The following is an 11,438-nucleotide window of genomic DNA, read 5'->3' as shown; positions in this document are numbered from 1 at the left end:
CTGGCTACCTGTGTGCTATTTTTCACGCTTCACCCTGATACACGCTCCTGGAGGGGGTGGCGTACGGTCGGATCAAGGTCTCCGCACGCGCACACACACACGCCTGCCTCCCTCAGTAGCTGAGCGACTGTTCTTGCCCATCACCTCCAACAGTAGGCTACTGTGTCAGCGACAATTTCTCTTTTACGTTATCTTCTCTACCTGGAGGCCGTCAGCCGCCCTGCCCAAGACCCGCCTTAAAGAGAAGACTGACCAATGCGAGATAAACACGGACGTGACGTAGTTCCCGCCATGGGTGATGGGAGACTGACAGATTGCAAAGTGTTTTGGAATCGCGTTTGCCATTGCCATTTGAATTTTGAGACACAAAGAGCGTGACAAAGTGCTATGCAATAACGGGGGCGCTATTTCTGCAAACCGGGCAAAACGTCTTGCCAAAAAATATTCAAAATGTTTTCAATATTTTTTTTAAAAACATTTTTAAAAAAAAATCAAATAAATTAAAAAAATTAAAAAATAATTCAATTCTACATTGAATTTTGAACATTACATTGCAAAAGTAATTGACAATTAAAAGATGAAACTGAATATTGAAAATTGAAATGCAAAATGAATTGCCATTTGAATTTTGAGACTAAAGTACCATGGCAAAATGGAATGCAATTCAATCCATGTTTATTCAAATTTTTAACCAAAATAAATCAAATTGATTTGATGATTGCATTGTCACTTTGTATATTAAAATGCAGTTTGAAAGAAAGTATTGCAAATTCTAATATTAAATTGCATAATGAATTAGCAATTGCCTAATGTAATGTCTTTTAGAATTGCATATTGCAGAATGCATTCTCATTTGAATTATGGAACTCATATGCTTCCATACCTGACAAGCAGTTCGCCGCTTTTGCTTTCATTCTTGTTATTGTGCCCAGAACTTTTCAATGTGGCTGGGGTCTTAGATGCGAGATTTCTGTTCACATTTGAGCTATGAGAGGATGTTGCACCTTAAGTTGAATCCTGAGGCCAAGTCACATCTAGACTGTAAAAAAAGTAAAAGAGAGGTTATCCAAATTATTTAACCACAAATAGGGGATTGCACAAACTAATTATGTTTCTCTCAAAAAAATTATGTTGAATTAACATATTTTGCCACATCAATGAATTTACCCAACATAATCCACTAAGATGAAAGTCAAGAATGTGAGTAACTTTTAGTCAGGGAGGCCATGGTCACATCAATGATCATCCTGCAACATCCATTGTAATACTCAATATTCTTTCATGTAAGGCATGAAACATGTTTGCAAACTTGTCCAGAGAAGTACTCCACTGACTTCACACATTTAATTTATGAGCAACTGATGCCTACTGTATGTTACAATTAGATAAATCCCAATGGGTTATTTTTTCCCCCAGTGTAACAGTAAGCTTGTGTGAGAGACAGGTGTCCAGACAGTTGCAATATAAGAAAATTGTGATGTAAATCGCTTAATCATGTCAATAATAATAGGCTCATCAATAAATAATAATTACAAAATGATTTGATTGCATCCTAACATCATTAAATTTTAAGTGACTGAACCTTCATTAAGTCTACCACATCACAGGATGCCTGAGAGACAAGTTTCCGTATGTTTCCGCGTTATTCAACAGTATCATCATTTGTCGATATATTCATCACCGAATCTCTTGTCAATAGAAGGTGATGCAATTTGTTCTGTGTCATTTAGTTAAGATTGGAGACACTGACTTTAATGGGATTCCTTTCCATGCTAATGCCTTTGCCATACATCTTCAGTGCAGTCATTATGCATGAATCAATGCAGACAGTGGACTCATTCATGTGCTCCCTGGTTGCATGTGTAGCATGTGCTGCTGATTGCCCTCGGCACCAAAAGATTTCTGGACTGTGATCAGGAATTTGAAACCTCTCCTGAAGGAATCTCTTGTTTAAATGCCTAAGAGGCGTCACGTGTAGGCCCTTTTAAGCCGAGTGGAAAAAGTTATAAAAAATGACTTCTATATGCATTACTCTGAATAGGTTTTGGAGTGCCTTTTCAAAATTCGAATGCATCCTTTAGTTGTAGTGTTGCTCGAAATGTACTTCTATCTGCAAAAGTATGTTTTACTATGCTCTTATACTATTTACTGTATGTAAAGACTTAAATGCTGATGAATCTTAATGGCTTCTTTGAGAGCACTGTCATTTTAGGATTGCCACTCAGTCTTGATGCTCTTTTATTGATCAGTGATACTTCCAAATTGTTCAGTGCTAATAACAAATCAACATTGCCATCTTCTCTCTCAATGCAGGTACTGTAAACATGTTGATGATTCCAAATCATGATTTTTTTGCATTTTTTGTGAATCTTGCTGATGAATAGCATATGAAAATGACAAGTTAAAATTAGATTAGAATTTTCACATATCAGTATACCAGCTTGAGCTAAAACGTCCACTGTTGAACTACAGTAATTCTTGGTGATAAAACTGATCATGTTTACACAGACATGTAATTATACTGCAGCCTGCTGTGATACATCAACTTGTATGTCAGCGACTCGTAAACAATGTTAGTTTCTGTTTATCTTATCACTGACCTCCTCCTGACCATCAAATACAAATGAGAGGCTTCTTTACAATGCGTGAGAAGAAACTGACCTCCTCTAAGGGGAATGTCCACTCACCATTCTCATTTCGCAATGAGAGAGAGAGAGAGTGAGTGTGTGTGTGTGTGTGTGTGTGTGTGTGTGTGTTTGGGGGATGCTTCATCCATCCGTCCAGCTGTGATTGCGTTGTACCGTAGTGGCGGTAGTGGCACCCTTGCACCGCGGCCAATCGGCTGAATTGACTCGTGCTTGTCGGCGGCTCGGCGCGGCGCGGCTCGGCGCGGCGCGGCTCGGCGCGGTGCATTTGTTGACTGGCTAATGGAGATAATGAGCGGCGGAGAGCCGCCACTCACGCGCCGCTCGTATGAGGGATGAGCCTCCACTAGCGCCGATGAGGGATCTCAGTCCAATCTGATTACCACATCGCTCATCCTGTCACCCTTTATGGCAATAAACAATATGGGGGAGTTGATAAGGTGGCGGCGACGCTCCTCCAGCAGCACAGGAACAATGCACGCATGTCAATGAATCCGGCCCAGGCTCCCAGGTTTTCATACACAGCTTGTCAATTCGACTACACCGGCCCAAAGATTTATGTCTCAGTTGGCTTTGGTAATTTGCATTCAATTGTTAAATTGTAATCCCTATAATGGAAGTTTTGTTTGTTTGTTTTCTGGTATGCTTCACACACAGGGGGTTGGAATACAATAAAGAGATATGCATTCAGCAATTCGCTTCACTGACACAGGCATCAACATAATATAACTTTGGTGAATGCTCACAGCATCCCGGAAGAATCAAACGATCTGTAAAGTGAGGGTAGCATCCTTTGTGTTTTCAAAAATAGCACCACACAAAGTTATGGCCATCAAGCCATTTCCAACCAATAAATGAAAAGCACTTTGATTTCACAAACATAAAGAGAGTGTTTTAATTAAATATACATAATGCAGTATCACTGTCTTCAAACCAGGGCTCATTATGATGTTTTTCACTACTGGCCTTTGGTGCCGCTGAGACTGTATACTGGGCAAGTGATTTTTACGAGTAAAGTTATATCTCAGTGCAAACTTTGGAGGTGTGAACTGTGGTGACCTGCACAGTTTGCTGATTGCAAATAATAAAGCACTATACTGTAAATGAGTTCTCCACAGCAAACCTAAACTTTTTAATATGCATGAGCTTAAAGACAGTATTAGTAGTTGCACACTTTCACAATGCTAGTTAGAGGACCCAAATGCAAAACAAGAAACACTAGAGTTGCACTCAAACAAGATGACAACATACTGTACCAATGGGACCATAGCAAAGGACAGAACAAGACTAAAGGTTTAAATGCTTTAAAGACTTAACAAAACAAGGTGGGAAAGAACCAAGACGAACATCAGGGTACTGAACCAGACTCATACAGGAACGGGGAGGAACAAGAAGCCCATGGCAAGCGTAAATGAAGGCACATATGGCACAGTTAATTCTAGATCAGATCCACTGGATGGACAAATGCGTCATCAGCAACGTTATCTGGAACTCTCATCCCATTGAGCGTCTGGTGGGTCTGATCTAAACACTACCAGATCACTTGCTGTGCCTTGGTTTCCTGTGCCATGTGGTACAGTAGTGTCTAGATCAGATCTGCCGGACGGACAATGGGGTTGGAGATCCGGATGACGTTCTTGTAACTTCTACTCAACTGACTAAACCTAACCCTAACCTTAACCCTGAACCTAACCTTAACTCTAATGTTAACCCTAACCCTAACCTTAACTGTGACCTTGTCACGGTTGTCATTCACAACTAAATCACACCAATCACAGCTGCGTACAATTAGAGCTCCCACCCCATTGTCCGTCCAGTGGATCTAATCTTGCATAACAGAGATGGTTGATGGTTGATGGTTGATGGTTGATGATCTTTTGGGTGGGATCGGGGAACCATGGTGGTCCCAAAGCTACTATGAAGAACTATGCATAAACCATGGTATGGTTAGGAACACGGTGCTCATCATTACCATGGGGGTACCATGGTAAAACCATAGGAAACCATAGTGCATTTCCGTAAGGGCAAGACTACTACAAACTAAATAGGCCCAAAACCATAAGACTAAAGACACATACTGTAGCCTGTTATGCACAAATACATCAATTGGGAGCTCATATACTGGACACAGTGCCATAGTGTTTCAAAGACCCCTTTACTTCTTTGGTGTTAATCCATAAAACCAAAATGTCCAATTTGATTAGTGTTACAGCCAGACTTGCAGTGGTGGTTTAGGTGACATTTCCAGACAAGGAGGCCACTGACTAACCCAAATAATCTGCTTCTCATACTGTCTACTCTAAATGATGGTAAATTGTTGAACCATAACTGAACCTGTATCTGAGGGATTCTAACTGCTTTAGTATGCAAGAGTGGTCTCATTAGTGTTAAAGAAAACAGTTGTTTTGCATGGACTACTTTGATGTCTGTCTCATCATTTCTCGTATACCAACAAAATATGTTTTTTTATTTCACTTGCAGGGTACGGAGCGAAAATACAAGAGGCAGCCCCGGTAGTTATTGAATAATGTCATATACTGGACCATTGGTCACTGATTAGGCCATTGGTTTGGTGTTCCACTGCACAGGCATCATGGCATCTGTCTTTCTCTGGAGTGATAAGATTTTATGAGAGAAGATCACAGAGCATGGACAACAGTTTCACAAAACAGGAGCAAGGTTTGGATGTATCTTAATATCATAGGAAGGAAATGCATAAGGATTGAAATGTTTTGAGTGGATGTGTATTCTAAGATCATATCTACACTTCTGGTTGTTACTTTTCTTGTTGCTATGCCTTTGTTTTTATGAAATCTTGCCAGATATACTGTATGTAGTAACCATTTCAGAAAAGCAATCCGTATAGGTTACACTGATTTTATAACAGCTTATCAGTGTAACCTACAACATATTCGGCTTATTACTTAAAGTGGCACGTCAAAACACAAACAAGTGGTTACCATTTAGAGAGGACTTGGAACACTGGAGCAGGAGGAAGAGGAGTGGTCCAGCAACTGGAAGGTTGCTAGTTCGAGCCCAACTACCCTGTTGAAGTGTCCTTGAGCAAGACACTTAACCCCAGTGCTCCTGATGAGCAGGTTGGCGCCTTGCACGGCAGCCTCCGCCAACAGTGTGTGAGTGTGTGTGAATGGGTGAATGTGAGCTGAGGCATGACAATGTGAAGTGCTTTGGGTGCTCGCAGGAGTTGAAAAAAGCGCTGTATGAATGCAGTCCCTTTACCATTTAGCAAATATGTGTAAATTCCATGCCAAAATGCTGTCAGATTGGATGATAATGGGGCCATACTAAAATAACTGTGGCCAGAGTGACAGATTGGGATGTAGATACTGTAGATAGATAGATAGATAGATAGATAGAAGTACTGTAAAGTATTGGGGATCAATAAAGTATATATCTATCTATATCTATCTATCTATCTACTGTATCTATCTAGCTATCTATCTATCTGTATATCTATACATCCCAATCCATTCATTCAAGATGCATTTACACATACTGTAGATGCATTGGTGAGATTTCTGCTTAAGAAAATCTCTAGGATGCAACTGAAAGTTGATCAGTGATGCTTCGGCTTATCCAAAATAAATGACTGCTTATGCTGAAACAATGCTCTGCATTGTTTCCCATGTGTTACACAATCCCCCGTACAACTCACCTATACAGTAGGTTAAGTGGCTCATCAGTCCATCACACCACACAACTGTAGTCATGTCATCGTGTCATTTCTGTCTGGAGGTGTATAGTTACCGGAATAAGACTCAAAGTTTCAGTTATTGTTATTTCATCATTCGTGCTCTCACTTGCATACCATCAAGAATGAAGTGTTTCTTTTGGACCAACATTGTGCAAACTAATAATAATATATACTTTTAAATTCAAGTCTTAAATCTATTTATCTCTTGTCCACCATATTGACTACTACTAATATGTAGGTTTTTGGTCTTTATTATTGCCAGAATTTGGCAAGCAGCACTTGGAGCTGTAGAACCTAATTAAATTGGCAGAAATAACTGCTCCTCAGTTCAGTTCTGCTTTCGTAGAAGCGCACACACATACACATATACACACACTTGAAATCTGCATATAAACATATTTATTTGATGTTGAGATTGAGATATCAATGTAATACTGTACATCATAAGAGTGGTAATGATAATAATGTAATGATGATGTAATATTATGTAGGTCAGTTGAAGAGCATCTGAGCAGCAAGGACACTAGATGTTGCTTGACCGTAGATCTTTCCTGGCTGTCCACAGTGATGTAAGGCCTGTCCTACTCCCCATGCTCTATCCATCTACTCACGTTCACAAAGCCCTGCCACCCTGGAGCAGCAACAAAATGTTGATTTAAAAAGACAGTAATTATGATTCAGATTAAAATATTTTAGTTATTGACAATTGTCTTTATATTTGTATTGTATTCTTGTTATGGTGCCAGTTGGTTGCTATGGATGATCATCACCCAACAATGACAAAGATTATCTTAGGCTATAATTAGAGGTGTTCCGATGATCATTTGGTAGGTCAAACGATTAGATTCTCAAGGCCCCATTCAGCTGGCAAATGGTAACTGGAGCCAATGCCAGCTGTGACGCCAACAACAATAACACTTGTCAAACATGCAGCAACACATCATTTCCTCAATATCAGCACCAGATTACTCGATTTAAAGGCATTTATGACCAAACCTCTGGTTTCCTTTACATGGGCTGAGCCTTCTGTACTACAAGATAACTTCAGTGAAGATCTCCACTTCAGTCTCCTCCATGTTTTCCCTCTCACTGATTGGTCCCTCTTTGATCGCTGATGACCTCTGTTTCTTCATCAAGGTCAAGGGCCCATTCAGCTGGGACATGGCAGCGGGAGCCAGAACTGGCTGTGACAACAGCAACAGCAACAACAACAACAACAACAACAACATTTGAGTCAAACAGGCAGCGACATTCGACTAATTTTCTCAATATCACCGTTAGTGTCAATTTACGCAATTTAAGGACAAGTTTCATAACAGTGGCAGGTGACCAAAGTGCCGATTTCCAGTATACGGATTGAGCCTTGTCTTAGGCTATAGTACAAGACAACTTCAATGATGATCTCCTAATGGAATGACTAAAATTGTTTACTTGCAGTAAAAAGTGTTGTTGTAAAGCACAGGAGGACCATCTTGCTCCGTCATTTCCCGCCACATCTGGCCATAGGCCACAACCCAACCTGTTAGAAAAGATTTGAAAAAGGTTATCTGTAGGCATGAATAAGCAGTTAATGGTTCATGCTTTACCCATAAAAGCTAAACTGTGGGCATATTGTAAATATGCAGTTTGAGGTCTATGCTCGTTGCATTCTTACTTGCTGGTTCAGCAGGCTGAAGATCTGGTTCACCAGGCTGAAGATTCTCCTCAACCAGAGTATCCTCCATATTAATCTTCTCAGTGGCTGGTTCAGTTGTCAGAAGATCCTCCTCTTTCCTCGAGTCAACCTTCCTGCCCCCTTCTCTCAGCAGTGACCACGATAGCAGTTTTAATGTTCGCTGAGAGGTTTCTCTTTGTCAACCTGGTCCAGATGACAGTTGTTGCTTCAGGTTTCTCTCTTTTTCCTGACTTGATCTTGACCATGGCGACATTGCAACAGATCCTATGATTCTTGGTCCTCTGTCATGCCCTCCTTGGTCTGAGCCCGTCTTGGATGGTGTTCAAGATGGCTCTCATGGTTCCATGAAGCAGCCACATTCTCCTCTCAACTCTCCTCTCATCTCCATCTTCAAATAAGCTTCTATTTGGGCTGAATTTTTTTTAGAATAGACTCCTCTTTAGTCCTTATGTAGTAATAGATGAGGGAATACTGGATTATCAATATAAAACAGTTATGAAGACAGATGATTGATTGAATAAGTACAGAATGGCCAGCAGAAAATTCTCTCTCAATGTATCTTTGGTGCAGTCAGACTCAGAGGTGCATTCAAATTCACAAACATAACATTTGCAAATGATAAGGGTTTCCGGCGAATGTTTGCAAATAATCGCAAGCAGTCTGAGGAGGTAGTTCTCCGCAAACATACAGCAAACAACAAATGTTCAGAAGATTCCACATGGTGATGTTGGCAGAGTTATAGAAAGCTAGTTGTAATGATTTAAACCCAAGCATTCAAGATGTCAAGATTCCTTTTAGTCAAGTCAATTTAACTCATATTCTGTAAGTCGCTTTGTGTCTGCTAAACTCCATGACCATAACCATAATTATAAAGTAGCCATACTGAACGTAGCCTATTGATCCTTTCACAAAACAGTTTAGACCCAGGAGTGGCGTAATATTCTGAATCTATGACAATTATAGTTTATGATACACACAATTTGTGGGACATGCTTGCACAAAGGTACACACACACACACACACACACACACACACACACACACACACACACACACACACATGCATAGTCCACATACACATGCACACATGTGACACAAAGATCAGACTGAGGTATAGTGGGAAATAAAGAGTGTGAGAGAGGCAATCAGAGTGTGGGTGAAATGAGATTACCTTGAAATTTCAGTTTAGGTGGTTTTGCAGTATAGCCTAAATTGTATATTATGATCAATTCAAACTCTTAAATTGAGCATGCTAAGGTCAACTGTGCAATGACTTATTTGAAATTTCCACTGATAAAACTAACTTACATGTAAGACACTTTAATGATGGGCTGTATTTTGAAGTTAAACAATCTCTCCTTGTTTCATCATGTCAACAAGTCCACAGTTAGCCATTAATAAAATAAAAATAAAAACACCTGAAATAACCTTGTTATTTGAGCAAAACACACTTCACAATCCACAATCATAACAAAGCAATCCTCCAACTCGGCTGTTTGTGAGCATACTGTAATGTGCACACAGTCAAGGCAGCAAGTTCGAAAGGGTTATCTGACTAGTTAATAGAACAGATAATTTGCGTTCTCCTCGCCTCTCCCACTAGAAGAGCTGTTACGTTGCTCGCACTCATTTGACCCATCCTCTTTGGCATACAACTCTGACGGTCGTTAATGAATCCAGCACTTTGTTCCGAAAAACACCAATCGGATCGCTGAAACACACCGCTTTGGCTACACCTGTCATTATCACGGAATGTAATAATTGCGACTGATCTCGTCAAAGTGCGTGCGATTTGGGTGCCTATCCATTTGCATTTGGTGGTGGTGCGGTCCAAGGTGCTGCAGCGCTGTTCCTCCACCCCTCCCCTCTCCATCAGACAGAGAGCGGCCATGTGACCCACCGTCTCAGGCTTCTGTCAGTCGCTGGCAGGAGCGCAGCGGGGATGCAGCGCGTTGCACCTTTTCCTCTCTCAAAATGACTGGATTTTTCTCTGACACCAACTTTAATGTTTCCATCGCAACTTGCAACTGACAAGGGATAATTTCAGGTAAAGGAACATTGCAATCTTCTCCTGGCGACATTAGGGATGTTTTTGAGGGCACTGAGGACCGCTCCTCACTCTTTCAGTGATGCGGTGATTCTTGTTGCGGAACATTGTGAGATTTCGTTGTGGATGTGAAATATTCTATGTGTGGTTGAGGGAAAGACGGTATGCTGTTTTTTTCTTACCTTCACAATAGTTAAAGTTTATTCCGTCATCCTCTTGGTAAGCGGCACGGACATATGTCCAAGACTTTTTAAGAGGATAGTGTTAGGAATTATGCAAAGCGGTGGCTTGGTCTGCAGGTGCTTTCACGTCTTGGATGGTCTTCATTACTTGTGTGCAATTCCATGTACTGTGAGTATATGACAAGTGTCAGACAAGTAGCGATACTTTGTAAGGCTACTGAAAGTGAGAGATTTTCTCATTACATTTACAACAAAATCACAGCTTGCGCGCCCGAATCTAGATGAATGTGCGCTGCTGAGAGACAGCCTGGGGGGGGGGGGGGGGGGGGAAACGATAGGCAATTGTCACAGAATGCAAGACTAAATGAGTTTGCGTTATTTAGCCACTACGTTTAAGCTATTTAGAACTCGCCTGATCTTAGATTCTGATTGTCTGTGCGGTTCGTGGCGTTTATTGTTGCTGTAAAGATAACTGATTCCCAGCCAACTATCCATATGATTAAATCTGCGCACCATCACTATTTTTTTTGGAATTCAGTTATTCAGAAGGAAGAAACATTGCTTTAGTTTTTTTTTTTAATGTAGCCTTTGCCTCACTAGTCGCAATTCCGTAGACGTGCAGGGCAGACCAATTCCGCCCTATGTTAAGTTATTGTAAGTAGCCGGCTGTCACATATTGCCAAACTAAACCAATGTTAGAGCTCTTCTTGGTGACCCTCAATGAAGGGGGGTAGGCTACGCGAAACAACGAGAAAAGGAGGGATTGTAGGCAGAGGCATCGACATGGCACACAGACCACCAGTGCCCCAAAAGGGATTGTCTGCAAAACTGGTTAAATAGCTGTCTGGTCTTAACTTATCAAATACCAGGGATGACGTATTTGATGGCAGTGATTATTAGTTGGAGTAGGCTACTTTGTTTATCATTGGCCTATATCTTCTTTTTTTAATCAACTGTTAAACAGTCAACTGTTAATCTAATAAATGTAATATCCATGCCGTTTTCAGAAGATATACAAATTCATGTATTATAGCCTACATTATTACACTGATATAGTCTACTTTATAATATGTTTTTCACAATAAATAAATAAATAGATAGGCTAAATGAATACATTAATAAAGGCAAAAACAAACAATAATCACAGTAGGCCTACCCTCTTTTCTGTAAGAAGG

At 40.6% G+C, this 11,438-nt stretch overlaps 1 protein-coding gene across 15 annotated transcripts in view; it reads left to right on the top strand.

The window, feature by feature from the left end:
* Nucleotides 1–9,967: 9,967 nt before the first annotated feature.
* The window catches only part of LOC134063546 (neurexin-1a-like), a 277,854-nt gene continuing 276,383 nt past the window's right edge, over nucleotides 9,968–11,438 (top strand). For all 15 annotated transcript variants that reach the window (XM_062519113.1, XM_062519112.1, XM_062519108.1 and 12 more), the window contains exon 1: nucleotides 9,968–10,081. The gene's annotated coding sequence lies outside the window, so the exon portion shown is untranslated. The remainder of the gene's footprint in view (nucleotides 10,082–11,438) is intronic.

Source organism: Sardina pilchardus, chromosome 18 (genome assembly GCF_963854185.1).
Source record: "Sardina pilchardus chromosome 18, fSarPil1.1, whole genome shotgun sequence".
Taxonomy (NCBI): domain Eukaryota; kingdom Metazoa; phylum Chordata; class Actinopteri; order Clupeiformes; family Clupeidae; genus Sardina; species Sardina pilchardus.
Note: the sequence above shows the minus strand (reverse complement) of the source record. Positions and strands in the feature narration are given on the sequence as shown.